The sequence below is a fragment of the Epinephelus fuscoguttatus genome, linkage group LG10 (genome assembly GCF_011397635.1).
Source record: "Epinephelus fuscoguttatus linkage group LG10, E.fuscoguttatus.final_Chr_v1".
NCBI classification, from domain to species: Eukaryota; Metazoa; Chordata; class Actinopteri; order Perciformes; family Serranidae; genus Epinephelus; species Epinephelus fuscoguttatus.
The window spans coordinates 10,693,069-10,715,942 of record NC_064761.1 but is presented as its reverse complement, the minus strand read 5'-3'; the positions used below and the strand labels follow the sequence as shown (position 1 = coordinate 10,715,942).

At 39.5% G+C, this 22,874-nt stretch overlaps 1 pseudogene; it reads left to right on the top strand.

The window, feature by feature from the left end:
* LOC125895516 (NLR family CARD domain-containing protein 3-like) overlaps window positions 1–22,510 on the top strand; it is a 33,095-nt pseudogene extending 10,585 nt beyond the window's left edge.
* Window positions 22,511–22,874: the final 364 nt, after the last annotated feature.

Sequence of the window (22,874 nt, the reverse complement as noted above, 5' to 3'; positions counted from 1 at the left end):
AAGTTTACAACAGTAAAAACCTTTAAACTCGTTACGTTACGTCACACTATTAAAGAATGAAGAACACATGCATCAGTCACTATCAGTCATCCCTGATCATCTTGTCCTCTGTGTTCCTCCCTCTGCAGTCAGAGCAGCTTGAAATATCATTGTCTATGTGCTGAACACGTGTATTGATAAAGGATTGGCTTTTTACTGCCAGAAGTTTTATTGCACTTACAGTAACAAGTGTAGTTGTCATCAACTAGATTTATCTTTGCGTTATCTTTACTTCATCTGCACCGCGGTCTGTCTGCTGTTCTCTGACCTCACTGTGTGTGTGTGTGTGTGTGTGTGTGTGTGTGTTTGGAGGAGATAAGTCCCAACATACAGATAGCAGAAGGGCTACAGCATGATGATACATTAAACCAAAACTTTCAAAAGTAACAAAAAAGGATCATGTGATGCGCCGAACAGAGCAGACATAAACATTCAGCTCCCAGCTGGATTACAATGCTTTTCCCCTTTTAATACATTTTCTGCCAGTGGAAAACCACCCCCGCTGTACATTATACCCATAATGTCTTTCAACAACTTTTTGGCACTTTTTTACACATAAAACGGGAGGTAAAAGCAATGCTAATGCTGCCCATGCTAGCCAAGACAATGAGCGTGACCTGGAGGGTGATGCGGTGTATGGGACTAACCCTGCTGACAGCAAAGAGGTGAATAAACACCAAGACAAATTAACTGTTGAGTGTTACTGCTAACATAGAGAAGATGCTGGATGCTAAGTTTGCGTGCAAAATTAGACCAGTTAGTGAAGTCTCGGAGAAACTTGACAGCCTCATCGAGAGGATGAGGACAGTAGAGCAGTGGGTTTCAGACTTAGAGGATCACTCAGCTACAACTACACCCCAGATGGGAGCTCTGAATGCCTCGCTAAAGAAAGCATTAGATCGCCTGAAGAGATTGGAAAACCAAGTTCAAAGGCAGAACATGAGGCTTGTCGGGCTTAAAGAAGGTGTGAAGAGCAAAACACCTGTTGATTTCTTTGAATAGCTGATACTAGATGTCCTGAATATGCAAAAGGTGCGAATTAAGATAGAGAGAGCCCACCACACAGCCCGATGAGACACACCAGTAAGGAGGGTCCGAAAACTGTTCTGGTGAGGGTGCACAGCTACGCCGACAAAGAGAGAATCATCTACGTGGCAAGAAAAGGAGGCACAATAAATATTGATGGTGCAAACGTGTCTTTTCATCAGGATTTCTCCATGGGGGTTGTGAGAAAGAGAAAGGAGTTGGCAAACGCCCACAAATTACTGAGAGAAGCTGGCATTCCGTACTCTTGCTGTAATCAGAATCTTTCATCCCAATGGTACCAGCTCTTTCTTCTCGACTATGGAAGAAATTAATGACTACATCAATAAACTGCCATGACAAAATAAACCTTGAGGGTAGATAGTCTGGGAATGCATAAGGTATGACTGCTAGATATAGAATAACGTGAAATGAGGGCACAGTGGGGCTCTCCCTATCTCATTTTATTGTCATATAACTGAATATACACTACAGTATTTACATGGCTGCAATTTGTGCTTGTGATTTTGATCCCCTACAGCTGTTGTTTGTTACAAGGAGTACAACTAGGCAAGGTTAGATTTTATTATCTTTTAGGTTTTTCTTCAACATTTTTTTTTCCCTGTGTTTAAGTTTTTAGTGGCTCCAAGCTTTTTGTTCTGTTCTTGCTTGGAACACATTTCTGTGTTCATCAGAGTCAATTTTACATTTGTAGCTACAGACCAGTCCACCGTATGTTTCATGGCTAAATTTATACATTGCACACACTTCATAACACAACTTGTTGTCAATGACCATTAGAATATGTACACTGAATACCCAGGGTTCTAATAATGTGATAAGAGGAAATATGTCCTGAACTGTCATAAAAAAACACAAGATCCATTCAGCTTTTGTACAGGACATACATTCAAATGATGTAGAACACAAAAAAATATTGTGGGGAATGGGTTGGTCAGGTTTTCTTCCCATCACACTCAACAAATAAAAGGGATGTGATTATCCTAATTCGTAAAAACCTTCCATTTACTTTAACAGCTTGCTGTAAAGGCACCGAAGGAAGATAAGTTCTAGTGAAAGGGGTGCTATATGGTGGAAATATTTTGTTAGGAAATGTCTATGCCCCTAATGCCCAAGATGAAGCCTTTTGTGCATCTTTATTAAGTCAATTAGCTGATATCGACTACACCCGCATGATTACTGAGGGCGACTTATATGATTCCAAATGTATTTTGTCATCATTAAAGCAAAGCAAATTAACACATATGTGTTTATGATATGTGTTGCAAAGGGTGTGGGTTAGTACAGAGGATGTTGAGTTGCATGCAAAACTCACAACAATAACTCAATAAACAGCATAAATCACAACTGACTGATTTAAATAGTCTTCCTCAGCCTGTACAACTGCAGTGATGGTATGCCCAGTTGTTACATTACCAATCCTTGAATGAATGGAGGGAAGAGCTGCTTTGTGGTGTGCTGCTTTTGTTAGCCAGCAGTGGAAGGCTGGAAAGAGCTGTGGTTCCAGAAGCAGTCTTTGCTGTGTCCTTGTTCCGAAGGTGCAGATCTGAGGAGGCCAGTCGCTCTGTGTCTTTGCAGAATTAGATGTTGGGTTGCTAACTCAACTTGGTTCTCCTAGTTTCTGGGAAGTTAGTTGCAAACCTTGTGTTTGCCAAACTAACTTCACTGGTCTCCAGGTTCTGCTCCTGCTGTGGGCATGCAGGGGTGTGAAAATGGGGGAAGGGCATAGCAGGTCCACCTGAAAGAGAGCAAGCCGCAAAGCAACTTGAAATTGAAAATATACTAAAACAATTAGAGGAGAGCTACTATACAACAAAATTAGAAGCGACCCTAATTGCACTCAAATCAACAAGAACAGCACTGCATAATTTAATAACTAGGAAAGCAGAAAAGGCATTATTTGCTAAACAAAGAATATTTGAATTGGCCAAAAAAACAAATCATTTTTTAGCATGGCTGGCAAGGAATGCCCCTGTATAGTCCTCATCTTCGATATACAGGATAAGAATAACCAAAGGCAAATAAATAATCGTAAGTTTAGTAAGTGCTTTAAAGGATTCTATGATACTTTATATAGTTCAGAGATTGAACTGGAGAGGCTCGGGAAAGGTTGCTTTTTAAATATCCTAACTTTTCCACAGATGTCAGAGGATCAAGCAAACTTACTAGAGTTCCCTGTTGCCCAGTTAAAAGTGGATAAAGCTCTTTTCTTCGCTTTACTCAGGGAAATGTCCAAGAGAGGGTGGCTTCAAAGTCAAGTTTTATAAAGTGATGAAGGGGAAAATTGATAACCTCTAGTTGAGGGGTTTTAATAAATCATTTCAAGAGTCTGAACTTCTAGAATCCATGTATAGGGCCAATATAACACTAATAGTAAACAAAAATAAGGATCCAGAGCTGTGTTCTTCCTATAGGTCAATTAACCTTCTCGGAGGGGACAATAAAATATTATCTAATGGCTATCTATTATTAGATAATGGCTAGAGTCTGTTATGCCCTCCATTGTGGATGCAGACCAGACTGGTTTTATTAGGGCTCGAACCTCTTATCACAACACAAGACGCCTATTTAGTATTATTTGCTTAATCTTGATCTTATTTTTTGTCAAAAACTGGGTGCAGTTCTTTCTATGGATGCTGATAAGGCATTCGATACAATCAAATGAGAATATATGCTTGAGGTTATAAGGAGATTTGGTTTCGTGTCAAATTTTCTGGGGTGAATTAATCTCTTATATAAAGCACCTACAGCCTCAGTTATAACAAATAGTTTGTTATCTGCTCCCTTTAAACTAACAAGAGGCATGACTCAAGGAAGCCCACAGTCTCCTATGCTATTTGCACTGGCTACAGAACCCTTAGCTATGGCTATTAGAGAAAAAAACCCAAATATTCAGGGCCTAACAATTAGTACAAAACAACATAAGGTTTTATTATACGCTGATGATATCCTTTTGATGTTAAATGAACCCACAAAATCATTACCAGTTTTAACTGAGTGTATCACAGAATTTGGGCTGATATCTGGATGTAAAGTCAATTTATTTTGATAAATCAGAAATACTGACCTTGGACAACAGTGGAAATAATGAACCAGCCTATGTCAAGCATTTTCATTGGGCTCCAGCGGGATTTAAGTATTTCAGAATGAAAGTCACCCCCCATATTAATCAGGTTTACACAGAAAATATTAACCCCTGGACAAAAAAAACATTAAGAAAAAATGTTCAGAAACTCTGAAACACGTAATGTTCTAAAGACATTAACCCCTACCATTCAGCACAAGGACCAGGACCATTTTTTTTACTTTAGGTAAAACTAGAGTGTATGACCTCCTTGAGAAAGATAGATTTAAAATATTTGAGTCTCTGAAAGCTCAGTACAATATATGCAATAAAGATTTCTACAAATACTTGCAGGTCAGGCATTATGCGTATAAGAAAGCCAACTTGCTGGAATTTTCAAATTACTTTGCTAGAGAAGATTTTTTTCTGGATCACAAGGGGCAAAAGTACTTTATATCTAAATTTTATTCTGAAATAATGACACATATTAAACTGTGATTGGTCAACTCTGACCTACTTCCTCTATTTAAGTAAGTCATTTTGACTACTGCTTCATGCTTGATAAAGGTCCAGAGGACCGAAACGTTGCTTCATTAAAAACCATTGCTGTGTAAGTGCAAGTGTAACCATGCTCTACTAACCTGCCTGTAATGGTTGAGGACCAAAAGTAAGCTTAGATTAGTAAGCTGAATAGTGGACCAGAGTGTAGGTTCAGGGAAGTAAATGCTGTGCTGTGTAGTAGTCAGAAAGGAGAGAAACAGACCCAGGGATGACTTACGTTGAACACCTTGAATTTATATACCTTGTAGAGAAAATAAAAAAATAAACAGTTTACAACTTATCTGCCGGCATCTCTATGAAAAGAAAACACAGTCAAGTCCCTCTTATGAACCCAATAACCTGAGTATAACTCAGTCAGTGATAAGTTATATTAAGTAAATATTAAGAGGTAATAAAGTTCAGCTTTCAACTCAGTTCAATTCAGTTTCCTTGTGGCAATCCTTGAAACAGTTTGTTGGCTCTGCGCAGTTTCTTTCAGTCAGGTCACATAGTTTTGTCAGTGGGTCCTTTAAGTTTCAATTGTCTTGTAGTCAAGAGTTTATTCAAGTTCCAACAAGTGTCTTTTGTTCTTCTGGGTGCACCCTATCTGTAACAAGTCAATATCAGGTTGAGGTCATGTCAAATCCTCTCTGATGAATGAAGCAATCAGTTTTCCCAGTGGCTCGCCATCTCCCTCGTCAGGAAGAAAATCCAGTTTCCAGAATCCAAGGAAGTTCCCTGTAGCATGAAAAACCTAGCCTGCATAACAATATAAAACCCTTATTGTTTACAGTCAGAACATTTCAATCACTTATGACCATATCTCAGATTAAATCCAATTTCTCAGGAAACAATAGATACAATCAATCTTTATCTTATTGTTCTGTGATCATATCTTCAAATCACATCATTTTATGGACTGTTTTTAAATCACATTAAATGAAATATGAATTGGTTTTAGCTTTTTAACCATGAAATTATGATTAAACATTTTAAACCATGAATTCTTATATCATGAACTGAAATACAATTCAATATGAAATCGTACATATTAAAACCTGCATAAAGGTTATAGTTTTTATCTTCACATACTTTAACCTTTTTTTGTTACACTCTTAATAAACACTATTTTAACCAACCTTGTTTTACAGAATAACAATGGTATTAACTGTACTCAGAAATACCAAATTAATTGCAAAGTAAACAATAAAGCTTTGGTTCACACTTTTTCCTCATATTAACATTGACATATGCGCCCTTTTATGAAAAATAAAGCTTTTTATATGTCACAGCAGTAGCTATCGTATTTTGCATGTAGCACATTAGCTAGCAAGCAGAAACACATACACGCAGCATGACAAAGCGATACAGGCTACCACCACTAGCTATACAAGTACACAACATGGCAAAGCGATACAGGCTACGGCCATTAGCTACACAAGTACACAGCATGGCGAAGCGATATAAGCTACCGCCATTAGTTACACAAGCTACCACTATTAGCTACACAAGTACACAGCATGGCAAAGTGATACAGGTTTACCGCCATTAGCTACATTAGCTTAGCTGAAAGTGACTCACCATGACGGTTCGTGTACATTTAACCCACATCAACAGGCTTCGGGTCATCTCAATCACCTCCCGATATCACTTATGCACCTTTTAAAAACAGGTATATCCAACTTAATGTGCAACAACTGACAGGGATTTACTTCTCATCCCTCACTCATTCCCATGTGCTCCTCTTGCTGCTCCAGTGTGTGTAATTAACTATACTGCTACCTGTAAGAGGGTGGGGCTTGCTTCCTCCCTCCTATAGCATTGCATTGCTGTGTGATTTGGCCAATAACAATTAAATAATCTTGACAAGCACATAAATCAACCAATTAACTTCAAATAAACATAGTTTGATGAACCAGAAGTAGTAGGGATATAAAAGTATTTATAAATCTTAAATTAAATTCTTTTAAATTAAATAAGGAATTGTTTCTACTGGGTTACACAAGTCAGTGTGCAGGCAATCATTCTTTCCATATTCTGAAATATTAAAATTGAACTTGGACAATCTTGCTTGGTTAAAGACAGTATTAAAGTCTTGAGTCTTGGTGCACCTTGCTCAAATGTGTTAAAGATAATGATGTGTGGGATGAGATCCTATGGTTGCCTTCCAGAATCTCAATCTGCAGTGGATATAAAGAGTTACAATACAATATCCTACATAGTGTATATATATCACACATATATCATATTTATGGTAAGTATAAAACTGTAAGTTCACCAAATTATCCCAAATGTAAAACTCACATAGGCACTAGGTTACACCTGTGGGAATGCAACAAAATTCAGTTGTTCTGGAGAGCAGTATGCGCAAATATAAGTTCAACAACATGTCAACAGGTGTCAGCAAATCCATTTTTATCCATTTTTACATATCCCTGATTCTCCTAAACAACATAAGAAAGTGGTGGGACGGGTACGGCCCTCCTTCTGTTTCTGTGTGGAAATCTTTGGTCTCTGAGGTTGTGACTCTGGAAAAAATAGCACATTGTATTGATGGAAGGACTGATCTTTTTCTGCATAAGTGGAAGGAACTGTTGGAATCACTTGGACTTCAATATAATATGGACTTAAATGGATAAAAATCGGATAAATGTCTGTATTGGGGACAGTGGATATGCATCTGATCGATGCCAGGTGAGCCTCTTCCCCCATTTTCTCACCTCAGTATGCCCACAACAAGAGCTGCAATTTTGCTCTGAATGTGGCCTGCTCCCAGCAGACAGAGAACCTGATGACCAGAGAAGTTAGTGTACCAAACACAAGGTTTGCAACTACTTTTCCAGCTCTGCAAGTGACTGGGCGACTGGTCTCCTCGGATCTGCATCTTCGCAACAAGACTGCACCTGGAATCACAGTTCTTTCCAGCCTTCCATTGCCAACTAAAAAAAGCAGCATACCACAGCATCTCTGTCTTCCACACATTAAAGCATTGGTAATATAACAACTGGGAATAGCATTATTACAGTTGTACAGGTTAAGAAAGACTGTTTAATTCTGTCAATTGTGATTTAATGCTGTTCAGTGAGTTGTTGTGATTTTTGTTGTAGTTAGGTCATTGGCTAGTTGGCTTCACCAAAGCTAAGTGATGTTAGTTTGCTAATGCTTTACACAGAGTCTTGCATACAACTTACCATCGTCTGTACTAACCCAGACCCTTTTGCAACACATACCTCATACTCATACTCATACTCATACACATACATACACAAATTGGCTTTCAACATAACTACACCCAAAGAGGCGACTCAGAGTCCCCACTTCTGTTCCTTTGTCTTTGTCCTGACTGACCACGCTGCCAGGCAAAACCTCCCCCGGACTGAAGCAAACTTTGATTTGGCCATCTTGTAGTTCTGTGTTACCAGCCATTTTATTTTGTAGGCCAAACTGCCTTTGTTTCACATACACCTTTTAGCTCCCTCACTCTCTGGCACACACACACACACACACACACACACACACACACACACACACACACACACACAGATATACAGATCCATGCTTGTATATAGTTTGTAGTTAGTTAGAATTTGTGTGTTTTGTTTACCTTGCTTTCTTTATGAATAAATACCTTTGGAATCAGACCTGCTGCATGTTTAATATTGCACAAGAGTGAATGAATAGTCAACCTCTGCTTTCAAAATCCCTCAGCCTTTACTATTAATATGGTAACTTTGGTTATGGTTATTAATAAAATTATTACTCAGAATTCCAAATTGAAGGTTCAGTGAACTCTATGACACTGATATCATTAACTGGCTGTCATTTTTCCCTTTTCAGGAATGGTGCCCCACAAGGTGATTTAATGTAAATTAAGTCACATTATTTAACATAATTAACAATTATTATTAATAATTATTAATCTTTTTTACGATAACCAATTTTCATACATTAATTGGAGATCTGTTATGAGGTCAAGCCTGTATTAAGGAAACACTTATTTCTTCAGTTTCTGGCTTTGAGAGAGAGGAGCTCATGTTTATAGGTATTGATTGAACCTTTCAGGATGATGGAAATAAGATGATGTAATTCTTAACTTACGTGTTCTGCTTTAAAGATTTGTATAAAAACATCATTACAACATTAAAATTTTTGTTTATTTTTCTTTTTTTGTGTTACTTGTTAATGTTGGTCATAAAAATAATCATCAGACTTTAAATCTATTTCTTTAGTCTCACATTTTTCCTTTTCTTTCAGCAGACAGTGGTCTGCAGGAGGTTTTGGATGGACATAAGGTCAGTCTGAAGAGGAGATGTGAACGTGTGACTGAAGGAACTGATGAAAGAGAAAGTGAAACCCTCCTCAACAGGATCTACACTGAGCTCTACATCACAGAGGGACAGAGTGAAGAGGTCAATACCCAACATGAGGTGAAGCAGCTTGAGAGAGCTTCTAAGATGAAGACCCTCCATGAAACTCCAATCAAGTGTCATGACATCTTTAAAGCCTTACCTGACCAACAGAAACACATCAGAGTCGTTCTGACAAATGGTGTTGCTGGCGTTGGAAAAACCTTCACAGTGCAGAAGTTCACTCTGGACTGGGCAGAGGGTTTGGAAAACCAAGATATCAGTCTGGTGATAATGCTTTCGTTCAGGGAGCTGAACTTGATCAAAGATGAGAGGCACAGTCTTCTCACTCTGCTCCTTGTTTTCCATCCAACATTACAGAAGGTCACAGCAGAGGAGCTCGCTGTCTGTAAAGTTCTGTTCATCTTTGATGGCCTGGATGAAAGCAGACTGTCTCTGGATTTCAAGAGCAAGAATGTTGTGACAGATGTCACAAAGAAGTCATCAGTCAATGTGCTGTTGACAAACCTCATTAAAGGGAATCTGCTTCCCCCGGCTCTCATCTGGATAACATCCCGACCTGCAGCAGCCTATCGGATCCCTCCTGCATACGTTGACAGGGTAACAGAAGTACGAGGCTTCACTGACACCCAGAAGGAGGTGTACTTCAGGAGGAGAGTCAGTGATAAACAGCGGTCCAGCCGAATCCTTTCACACATCAAGACATCCAGGAGCCTCCACATCATGTGTCTAATCCCAGTCTTCTGCTGGATCACTGCTACAGTTCTGGATGACATGTTGACTACAGAGCAGAGAAGAGAGCTTCCCAAGACCCTGACTGACCTGTACTCACACTTTCTGCTGGTTCAGACAAAGAGGATGAAGCAGAAGTATGATGAGGGACATGGCAGGGAAGTTCTTCTGAAGCTGGGGAGGCTGGCGTTTAAACATCTGAACAAAGGAAACATCATGTTCTACCAGGAAGACCTGGAGGAGTGTGGTCTTGATGTCACAGAGGCCTCGGTGTACTCAGGAGTTTGTACAGAGATCTTCAAAAAAGAGAGTGTGCTCTTCCACAAAACAGTCTACTGCTTTGTTCATCTGAGCATTCAGGAGTTTCTGGCTGCAGTCTACCTGTTCCACTGTTTTACCAACAAGAACACAAAGGTACTGGAGGACTTCCTGGGGAGAGACCGGATTAATTACACATCCCTGGATGTCTTCTTAAAGAGAGCCATGGAGAAATCCCTCCAAAGTGAAAATGGTCACCTGGATCTGTTTGTCCGCTTCCTTCATGGCCTCTCTCTGGAGTCCAACCAGAGACTATTAGGAGACCTTTTGGGTCGAACAAACAACAGTTCAGAAATCATTCAGAGAGCCATCAACAACCTGAAGGAGATGAACCTGTATAATATCTCTCCTGACAGAAGCATCAACATCTTCCACTGTCTGCTGGAGATAAACGACCACTCAGTGCATCAGGAGATCCAAGAGTTCCTGAGGTCAGAGAATAGATCAGAGAAGGAACTCTCTGTGATCCACTGCTCAGCTCTGGCCTACATGCTGCAGATGTCAGAGGAGGTTCTGGATGAGTTGGACCTGGAGAAATACAACACGACACAAGAGGGACGACTGAGACTGATTCCAGCTGTGAGGAACTGCAGAAAGGTTCGGTAAGTCCAGATGTGATTAACATCATAAATCTTGTAGATTACCAGTTTAATTTTTCAAATAGACGCACTATGAAATTCTTTTTACTCATAAAATGTTAAAATGTCATATCTGATGTATTTTGTCACAGATGTTCTTGAGCTGTTTCAAATGCTGTGATGCTGTGTAGATGTTTCAGTTGGTTGTGTTTATAGCTGTTGAGTTAATGAACATGTTTTATCTATTTATTTCTAATAATTGTTACAGTTAACAGTTTTTAACCTTTATGATGGAGGCACCATGTGAACCTGATAAAACAAATAATGAACTTCAAAGGTTGTTGTTTATGTTTTATCACAGCAGCATTTCATCACAGTATCATAGTATTTTATGGTTATATATGAAAGCAGTAAAGTTATTACTCCATAAACAGATTCTGCAAGGTGTTTTATATGATTAGACATGCAGATAATGCCTGAGTTTCTTTACGATACCCTTAAGGGTTCTGACACACCAAGTTGATGGTTTGCTGTCGGTCAGTGTTGGGTCATCAGTGAGTGTCCATCACCCAAGTTGGTGCGGTGTGTTCTTTACTGTTGGCCCTCACCAGCACTAGTCAGCTTTTTTCAGCCAATTTAGAGTGTTGAATTGGCGACTGCGGGGCCAGACGGTGAATGACATCACTCTGATTGGCAGTTCAGCTCAGCGCACAAGAAGAGAAATGGAAGTGAGGAAAGTAAACATAGAGCTAAAGTCCAGAGGGAGTGAGACCAAAACAAACCTGTTCCATAAGGTCAGATTATTTTTCTTTATCCATTGAGCTCTTTAGCAGAAACGTTTCTTGATGGTTTGTGCTATTGTTCAGAGACGCACAGTAAATATGCTCTGTTCTTTAAACGTTGGATTGTGTTATTAACATGCTAACTGGCTAACTAGCGTCAAGATGGTCATCTGGTTACCCTTTTTGAATGACGACTGCTGTCTGCTGGTGTGCTGGTTGACCATCTGCTGTAGTCTTTGCGGTGTGTTTATGTGCAACTTTTTGGCCAAGACATGGTGACATCAGATAATGCAGGGGGCCTTCATTGGCACTAATTCTTTGAAGTCAGTTTGGTGTGTCTGGGCCTTAAAAGTTTAAAATATGATCAGCATTATTTTCCAAAGGAGATTTCTGAAGTCCCAAAAAACTGGTAAAGGTAAAGGGTCAAGGTCACTGTGATCTCATCTCATTCTAGTGAATGTGATAAACAAGAAAGCTTTGAGATATTTCTTCGAAATTTGATTAAAATTCTAGTTATATTGGATTTTAATTAGCTTTAATTCTCCATGTTGTTTTTTATACTTAATTATTTTCACTATTAAAACAGAATATGTCAAACTTTTTTTTTATCAAATGCATGAAGTAAATATGAAGTGTCCTCTTTGACAATAACATACTTTGTAATATTTGTGTCATGTCAGATTTACTTCATGTGGAATCTCAGAGACTCACTGTGAAGTCGTGGCCTCAGCTCTGAAGTCCAGCCCCTCCCATCTGAGAGAGCTGGACCTGAGTGACAACAGGCTGCATGATTCAGGAGTGAAGCAGCTGTGTGCTGGACTGGAGAGTCCAAACTGTAAACTGGAGACTCTGAGGTCAGTTGACTTGCTTATAGTGTTTTTTTTGTGTGTTTTTTTGTATTGTATTTTTTTGTATATATTCAATTAAAATCTTTGACTGAAGATATAAAGCGTTCAGTTTTTCTGAAATTTTATCTCTTTCCAAATAGCAGACCAGTTATGAAAGGTAGAGAAATAATGATTTAGAATGATGATACCATCCAAACAGAATTTAAGATTCTTGACGTTCTTGAGTTATGTTGTAGCTCAGAGGTACAGTGGGTCGTCCACCAATCAGAAGATCAGTGGTTTGATCCGTGGCTCCTCCAGTGTGCATGTCGAAGTATCCTTGAGCAAGACACTGAACCCAAATTGTTCCCGATGATGCTTCCATCGGTGTGTGAGTGTGTTAAAAACTGAGTGGCAGGTGGCACATTGTATGGTAGCCTCGGCCACCAGTATATGAATGTGTGTATGAATGGGTGAATGTGACTCGTACTGTAAAAAGCGCTTTGAGTGGTCGGATGAATAGAAAGGCACTATACAAATGCAGGTCGAACTACCATTTACCATTAACATTGACTAATCATCGCAAAGCGCAGGTCCATTTACCATTTACCATTAACAATGACTAATCATTGCAAACCACAGACCTTTACATTGCAACTCATATAAATGGTCTGCGATGGAAACATCTTTGACTTAAAAGACAGGTTCCTATTTTTGGGGGCCTTTGTCATACAAAACTCACACACCCATCTACATTCAAAAAGTTATTATTTTCCCCAGGCATAAGCCTGGAAGTGATCATGTGTTTGGTCGTGAATATGTCTATCTGCTTCTGTCCACAGCTCCTCTCACAAACCACTGGACCAATCAGCCTCATCTTTTATGTGCACATGTATGAACGTATGCTAAAGGACGTCTCGCAGTTGCGGTGATCCACAATTGTGGAAAAACCTGTTTTATTGACTGTTTCATATCATCACTGACTGCTGACTCCTCACTCCACTTAACCAGCCGGGAGGGCAAGTGATTAACGAAATCATAAACCAAAAACAACAAGCCTTACAAATGTGTCCCTCTCCTTTTTATTCCATATACAAGTACAGTATGAAGGTCATGTAAGAAACTAATTAATGAACAGTTTTTTTAGGCCAACATGTCTGATTTGATATTGATCCTCTAAATACATACTTGACTAAGATCAGCAACAATCTGTGTTGACATGAAAAGATGAATGAATGTTGTGGTGATATTTGGATAATGTCTGTAGAACGCTGACATCATGATGATCAACCATAACACAATGACAAAGTCACTCCACTCAGTTTAGGGCTCATTGATCAGGACAAAGTACTGTTGAGCTACACATTTAACACTTGAACTAGGGGTGTGCCAAATCATGTCATTCACAATAATATCAATATATTTTTGTTATCATATAAAAAAATAATATTTTTTGTATTTTTTTTATATTTTGTTAAAGTATTACTGATTCAACGGTGGTTCCAAGAAGAGGAGAAGCTCCAGTAGTATGGAATAAACTGTGACTTTACTAGGCCTGGGAGTCCTTAATGTTTTATGAACCGCCTCAGACCTCTCAGACTCTTGTAGCGTCTTACCGCTCAGAGGGAACTTATTCAGTTGCTCCTCTGGCAGCAACAAAGCATCTCTCCCTTTCCTCTCTCGTTGTGTGTACACAGGAGTCAGTGTCATCAAGTGATTTTGTCATATACCTTTGGTAATGTAAACCTATGTGATGCTCACGGCTCAACAAAAAACGACATATATGTGAATGTGCAATAGTTATTGTGTTACGTGATGATTAGAGGAGAAATGGCGGAGCATAAAGGTCCATGTGACCATGTCATTTAGGATTTTGCTAAAAGAGAAGGAAATCACCCGTTGATTTATAGTGGTAGAGGGTCATGGGAGGATGCAAATGAAGCAATATTACATCAATTGGCTGAAGGGGGGCACTATAGCAACCGACTGAAATTGCGAACTTTGAATAGGCATATCTCATGCCCTGTATGTTGTAGAGACATGAAACTTTGCACAGAGATGCCTCTCCTCATGAGGAACACATTTGCCTCAAGAACCCATAACTTCCGGTTATATAGATTTTCCGCCATTTTGAATTTTTTAAGAAACACTTAAAATCGATCTCTTCCTAGGTAATTTTAACCGATCTGCATGAAACTCGGTGAACATAATCTAGGGACCAATATCTAAAGTTCCCTCTTGGCAAAAGTTGGAAAACTTACTAAAACTGAGCTTCTATAAGGCAATGAATATTGCGGAGGGCGTGGGTCATCATATAAAGGTGTATAACATCTCAAGGGTTTCACCAATCACCACGCAACTTTGTAGGCATATGACCACACATAATCTGAGGGGACCCCTCCATTACTGAGCTGATCAAACAAAATGGTGGCGCTAGAGAGCTAATTTCTTATCTAGGCCTAACCGCCATATCGATTCTTATTAAACTTGGTTGATATGTAGAACAGGATGCCTTAAGGTGACTAAAGAATGTAACTCTAATTGGCAACTGGGTGGCGCTATAACAACAGAAAAATGCTTCAAAATGGCTAAAATGTGACCGATCACATTGGCTCCTCCTGTGGCCGAATGTTTGGGGGGTTTTTCTAATTTTTGGTATGACTAAGTCATGGTATGGTATGCTGTACTCAATGGGTATGGACTAGTTTTTACTAATTTGTCATATCATCAGGAATATAGTTATTGCAAAAATATCCTGAAATACTGTGATATTATTTTAGGGCCATATTGCCCACCCCTAACCTGAACCTGATTGTATTATTAATGGATTCTTATCTACCTGATTTTACTCTTCATTCAGACTGTGGGGCTGCAGGTTTTCAGAGATCAGCTGTGTTCATCTGGCCTCAGCTCTGAAGTCCAACCCTTCCCATCTGAGAGAGCTGGAGCTGAGTGAAAACAAGCTGCAGGATTCAGGAGTGAAGCTGCTGTGTAATTTTCTAAAGAGTTCACGCTGTAAACTGGAGACTCTGAGGTCAGACACCATTTTTTATGCCTGTACTGAGATTATTAAGATGTGAAAGTTGTGGGGACATTCAACTGCAGACATCAGGCTGATATTATAGTGATCCACAATTAAGTCTGTTTTTTTGTTCAGTGGTTTAATCAATTGACTGTGGCAGAGCTATGTGGAGCTAAAACCTTAAAGATAAATTCTGCAGGATTTTCCTTAAAAACAGTGTATAGACTCATACAAAAATAATTCATCTTAATCAGCACTTATGATCTTCTCTCAGTGTGTTGTAGTGTATTAATCTGCAGAGACTCTGCCCTCTGCCTGTGTTTTCTTACTTCTTATTTTCTGCATTTGGGAGGTTTCTGAGCATGTACCCCCACAGCACTCAGGTGAGGTCAGGGCATTATAAAAAGGTAGTGACTAGGTGCCAAACTGTAGCAGCAGGCATCAAAGAGATGCACCACTAGAAAATGCAAATACTGTATAGTTGGCTTTTACTTTCACTTTTGCTGGCGAACGTGTTTACAAACAGTAACCTACAATCCTGCATAGTGTACAGTAAAACTTCCGTTAAAAGCAGAGTATCAATTAAACCCCCAGTACCTCTTACTAGCCCGGTGTGGCTACACATTTTGACAAGTAAACACCTGTCTCAATTAGACTTTAGGTCTGGTTGCCAAGCAGTTCATTTTTTTATAGAAGTTCTTTGGATGTACCTCAAATTATGTGTCCATTCCTGGATTATCCAGTAAATTATTCAAATTATTTTAGTCCATTCTCAGATCAAAAGAATCAAAATGTTTTTTCATAAAAAAAAAAAAATCCAAGTTGTGAGTATTGTTTTAACAGAATAAAGTGGTGTTGTGTCAGTTTACGGGGTCCTGTAATCCTTGAGTTCTGTAACTCACTCTCTAACGCGCTGTCTGTTAGAGCTACATCAAATAAATGATTCATAAATGATATATTATCTGAAGCCTAATTTCTATACAAGTAACATCTATACTAGTTTAAAAAACTATTTAATTGTGTTTCCCTTTTTTGCTGAGCAACAGTTTGATATGAAATAAATTAAATTCCTGTCCCTTATATACGCCTGTCCTAAACACAGACTCGTCAATTTCAGTGATTTAAGAAAATAATAGCCCAGGCTACTAATTAAAGTTTTACAGTAACTTTAATTGATGTAGTAAAGTTGAGTTTAAAATTCATTTATCCTCATGATTCTTTAAATAAATGATTTGTATTTGGTTGCACAACATGAGCTTGTGATGATGGAGCCACTGGTGGAGCTGGCAGGAAGTTTAAGAGGTGAAGTCACTACATCTTTATTGAAGTGGCAGCACATTGTCAATGATATCCATGAGAGTCCTTTTTTGTCACTTTTTGTATTTTACAGTTTTTAACCTGCATCCTGGTGGGATCACCACAATAACATAATGACAATGTCACTCTACTCAATTTAGGCCAACACTTATTGATGAGGACATAGTAATGTTGAACTACACATTTAACACCTGAAACATCTGACATGATTACTAATGATGAATGATCACATATTCTCTATTCAGATTGTGGAACTGCAGTTTGTCAGTGATCAGCTGTGGTTATTTGGTCTCAGCTCTGAAGTCCAACCCCTCCCATCTGAGAGAGCTGGAGCTGAGTGTCAACAACCTGCAGGATTCAGGAGTGAAGCTACTGTGTGATTTTCTAAAGAGTTCACGCTGTAAACTGGAGACTCTGAGGTCAGACACCATTTTTTATGCCTGTACTGAGATTTTTTAAGATGTGAAAGTTGTGGGGACATTAAACTGCAGACATCAGGCTGATATTATACTGATCCACAATTAAGACTCACAGGCCACATCAGGCCCAGAAGCAGCCTCCGAGTGGCCCGGCTAGGCATTGGTATCGAGACCAAGTATTAAACCTGGTGGGACAAAAGCTCCACTGTTACCGGGTCTTTTATCGTTACTTTCTAAAGTTTTGGTTTCATGTAACATCACACTGCAGACTCTCTCCTGCATTCTGAATGCTGACCTCCTACACACACATACAGACACACACACAAACACAACAGAGTAAGGTCAGACAACAGCAGAGAAGCCATGGTGCAGGTGAAGGGAGTATTACTTCAAGATTACTCTAGTTGACAACAACTACGCTTGTTACTATAAGTAAGTAAGTGCAAAAAACCTTTGCCAGTACTTACTGTTAGTTCACGAGTTCATCATGTAGAAAGTGCTCTGTCCCTCATTTACCGCCGTTATGGTTTACAGTCACATTTTGCACAAGCACATCATGCAAGTGGGACCAATACCAAATTCATTCATTCATTCATCTTCTAACTGCTTCATCCTCTTGAGGGTTGCGGGGGGGCTGGAGCCTATCCCAGCTGACATCGGGCGAGAGGCAGGGTACACCCTGGACAGGTCGCCAGACTATCGCAGGGCTGACACATAGAGACAAACAACCATTCACGCTCACATTCACACCTATGGACAATTTAGAGTTACCAATTAACCTAGTCCCCAATCTGCATGTCTTTGGACTGTGGGAGGAAGCCGGAGTGCCCAGAGAGAACCCACGCTGAGACGGGGAGAACATGCAAACTCCGCACAGAAGGGCTCCCACGCCCGGGATCGAACTGGCAACCCTCTTGCTGTGAGGCGAGAGTGCTAACCACCACACCACCGTGCCGCCCCCAATACCAAATTGTTAAAAACAAACTAAAATGCAAGCTGACTGTATGTAGTCTGTTTAACTTAGTTTGCCACGTATCTTTAAATGTACCTGAGACAGCCAACCTGTGGACAGGGTGTGTCCTAAGTAGAGGTGGGCAAGGGAACAGGATGAATGACTGATATTGATATCTGTTCTTCATGTTTACATAAGATAACTCAGTATTGTGATGTCAGTAGTAATATTTATTTTATTATCATGTTTGTTTCCAGTGATAAATTATTGAGCTAATAAAGTGACTTTGCTGTTGTAAATGTGACTGTTGCTGCCATGGACTGTATAAAACTATATCCTGTGTGTTATTAGTTACTGTTAATGTCACTTGTTATGCTTCTGTGTATTGACAGCTCTTTTTTATTGTTTCTGCATTATGTGATGTTCCTCAGTCAGTTATATGACTAAATGGTTTTCTTTTTTGTTTGTTTTTGTTTCAAATGTGACACAAAACATGAGTACTCTAACTAGAGTAATTTGTACCTGTTTAGAAATTTGTCATTACCAATTGCTAAAAAATTTCTAATACGTTGCCTGCTGCTGAAAACGTCTGGCCCATTGACATTTTCTGGTTTAAAGGCTAGCTTGTGAGCTAGCAGCACATTGTCAATGATACTCACAAGAGCTCTTTTTTGTTGTTGTTGTTGTATTTTACAGTTTTATTTGCATCCTGTTGGGATCACCACAATAACACAATGACAATGTCACTCCACTCAGTTCATGGCAATGCTCTTTGATTAGGACATAGTAATATTAATTTACACATTCAACACCTTAACATATCTGATTTTATTATTAATATATTTTTGTCTACATCATTTGTTCTTTACTTAGACTGAGACGCTGCAGTTTCTCAGCAATCAGCTGTGGTTCTCTGATCTCAGCTCTGAAGTCCAACCCCTCCCATCTGAGAGAGCTGGAGCTGAGTGAAAACAAGCTGCAGGATTCAGGAGTGAAGCTGCTGTGTGATTTTCTGGAGACTCCACACTGTAAACTGGAGACTCTGAGGTCAGACACCATTGTATATATTCACGCCACTTATAGCTGTTGCTGGAAGCATTATGTTTTTTGGTTGTCTGTTTACCCCTCTATCCATCCCATTCTTGTGAAAGCAATATCTCAAGTAGGCCTTGAAGGAAATTCCTCAAAATTGGCACAAACGTCCACTTGGACTGAATGATAAAGTGAATAGGTTGTGGTTGTCAAGGGTCAAGATCACTGTGACCTGACAAAACATGTTTTAGGCTATAACTTAAAATTTAATTCACTAATAATGACAAAAAAAAATCACACAAACGTCAAACAGAATAAAACAAAGTGACGTCATTATATATCTAAAAAGTCAACTTCACTGTAACATCATGTTCTGCAAAAACACTTTTCTGACCATTATTCTATGTCATATCTCAGGAATAGAGGAGGAAACATTTGGTCAGGTATTGAATTGATGTGTTTGAAGCATCCATGCTTTCACAGACACGGATGTCAACTGTAACTGCAACTTGACTGGTTTGATAAAGCCATTGATGGAGCTGGCAGAGTTTAGGTGAAGTCACTATGTCTTTATGGAGGTAGCAGCACGTTGTCAATGATATTTATGAGAGCTCTTTTTCACTTTTTGTATGTTGCTGTTTTTAACCTGCATCCTGTTGAGTGTTAAGTTTCTATTCTCTATACTTGTACATTCTAAGTCTTCCTTAGCTCTGAACAGACTTTTAAAATTGAAGGATTTAAAGGATAACTTCAGTATTTTTCAACCTGGGCCCTATTTCCCCATGTGTATGTGTGCATATGATTCATGGGTACAACTCGTTCTAAAATTGGTTCAGTATTGAGGTGCGAAACGAGCTAAAACGGTAACGGGGGCAAATGCGTTCTGTATAAGTTTGCGCATTAAAAGTGCTTTTTTTCGCCACTGACCGGTTTAGATCGCCAGTGTTATCTCTGTAAATAGCATATTGTAGCGTGAGTGTGGTATGAGTGGAGTCAGCTGTCAGTCAGTGTTGGAGCAGAGAGGGGGAGGGCTGCCCCGCTGGGTACTGTAAGTGAGTATGTGTGTATGAAGTGTGTGTGTTACGCTAGAAGAGTCAGAGTTTGGGACGGAGTCTTTTACGTGCTACCCCCTGGAGTGTTACTGGAGTTTTTGGAGAGCTCAAATAAACGAGCCTTTTTCCCGAACGCAAGAACAGGATATCGCGCAACACCCCGTACAGCTTTCATTGCTGGCTGCCTTTGTCAGATGGGGAGATGTTGAAGTTGTGGCTAGTTGTGCTACAAATGGATGCTAACACTCCTGTCCAGACACTGCGCCTTGCAGACCATCGGGTCTGCAGTGCTCACTTCTCCCAAGATGACTACTGCCAGACGAAGAAGAGAAGACATCCAATCCCGAAACACCTCTTCCTCAAGAAAATGGCTGTCCCACGAGTAGAGAGAGCTACAGACACAGTAGAGCAAAGCTCATGACATCACACAGCCCAGAGGTAAGGGAAACGCTTAGTATGCTATTTACAGAGATAACACTGGCGATCTGAACCGGTAAGTGGCGAAAAAAAGCACTTTTAATGCACAAACTTATACGGGCTGCATTTGCCCCCGTTACCGTTTTAGCTCGTTTCATGGCTCCCAACTCCATCCGCCTCCCTCAATACTGAGCCAAATTTAGAACAAGTTGTACCTATGAATCATACACACACATACACATGGGGAAATAGGGCCCAGGTTAAAAAATACTAAAGTTGTCCTTTAAAGCAGGAACATTGTCTTCTAAAGTGACATAATTTATTCTTTATTTCAGATTGAGTGACTTCGGTTTGACAAAGATTAGCTGTGTCTCTCTGGCCTTAGCTCTGAAGTCCAACCCCTACCATCTGAGAGAGCTGGAGCTAAGGTTCAACAACCTGCAGGATTCAGACGTGAAGCTGCTGTCTGATCTTGTGAAGAGTCCACACTGTAGACTGGAGACTCTGGAGTAAGTAGAGGGTTGAAGTCAGTCCATGCTGGTTTCAGCAGTATTACATTTAACACAGTTAGTATCAGAGCAAAGATCCAGTATTTCCTGTAAACCTCAGACCTTCTGAGTGGCTAAAAGAGGGTAACGGGGAAAATCTTCTTGTGAGGATAGAGAGACAGAGAGAACAGTCAGCCAGTTAGATCACTTGTTGTTATCATGAGTTTAAGTTGATCTGAAGATGACTGTTCATGTCTACAGGAAGTGAAGTTGCATTACAACTGACAGCATCACATGTATAGAGACAGCTGTCCTCTTTCATCTAACTGTCATACCATCAAATCTGACCTTGATAATTGGTTATGATATTCTGTTTTTTGTGTGTTTTATTTAGCCTATAATGTTACAATGAAGGACGTTCTTATTAAATGTGGCCAAAGACCCTGTGAACAAAAACCTCGGACTTCAGCATGCTCTGAATACTCTGTGTTCGATGGCTTTTTCTACTCAAGCTAAGATGTCTTTAAATGGTCAACTGCTCCTGGCACATTAAGTGTTAACATTACATGACCTTAACTGCTACATGTAGCTACATGCTAACTTCAGGGAAACATATAATCTTGGTTGGCGATGTTGTAAGTTTCTCCCCAAAGTCAGATCATATTCGTGCTGGAACATAGCCGGTTTTGTTTAGAAGCTATTATTGGTGATTTTTCACAGCAGAAAGTGCTGATATTCTCTGTTATAGTCATTCATTCTCAGACAGAGGGGCGAAAATACAAGCGTTCCAATGCAGACAGTTAACAGGAGGAAATCAAAGCGTTATTATGCCTGCACACCCACGACAGCCATGACAGGAGGCATTGTGTTTTTCTGAGTGTTAGTGTTAGGGCTGAAGATGTTTATGAAGCATCCACATTTTAGAATGTGTAGCTTTGTTACAGCAGCATCCATATTAAAAGAATTGCCAACTGTCAAGGCTACATATGAGTCTTGACAGACATGGATGTAAATTGTTAACTCTAGTTTGAACATTAAAGCATGTAAACAGGTTCTAGTAGAAACCCAGAATGCAAATAAGAACTTGTTAATGAGCATAATATGTCCTCTTTAAAGTGTTTGTTGTCCTTATCTTTGTCACAGCTCTGAGATCAGTCTGACTGAAGCTTACAAATTGCTGACTCTTATTTTATTGAACTATCATTACAGTTGGTAACCATGTGTTCTTCATACAGAGCAGAACTTCTGCTGAAGTCCAGTAATCACAGTTGATGTGTTGCAGTTCAGTCTTTGGATGAACTTGTAGAAAATTTAACATTATATATCTGTTTGTTAGTCAACTGTTATAACAGACTCAGTAAATCCATCATTAAAGTGAATAACTCTGTTTCTGCAGAATTACTGTACTGGATGTGCTGCATTACTGACGGACAGCTGATTTATAACCTCTGTTGTCTTCTTCTCTCATCAGATGGAAGGAAACTGCAGTTTGATAAACAGGATGGTGGATGTGTTGAGGGGATCAGCTGTGTCCTGATGATCCAGAGACACAGAAAGCTGACTGGACCATGTTCACTGTGTGATTCTGTGTGAGTCTATGTGAGTCTGTGTATATACTGTATAATAGTGAGGTAATTCAAATAAATCCCACAAAAGGACTTTTTCCAAAGTGTTGTGTGTGTGTGTGTGTGTTTGTGTGTGTGTGTGTGTTGGGGGGGTCTGATGGTCAGCCCTGAGTGACCCACGTTACAGTAAAGGAGAAATGGCAGAGCATACTTATTTTTTATATCACTATCACTAATTTATCCGGAATGGAAACAACAGTTTTTGAGGTACATATTTGAATGTTTCAATGATCAAGACACATCAGCCTACTTTGAATGT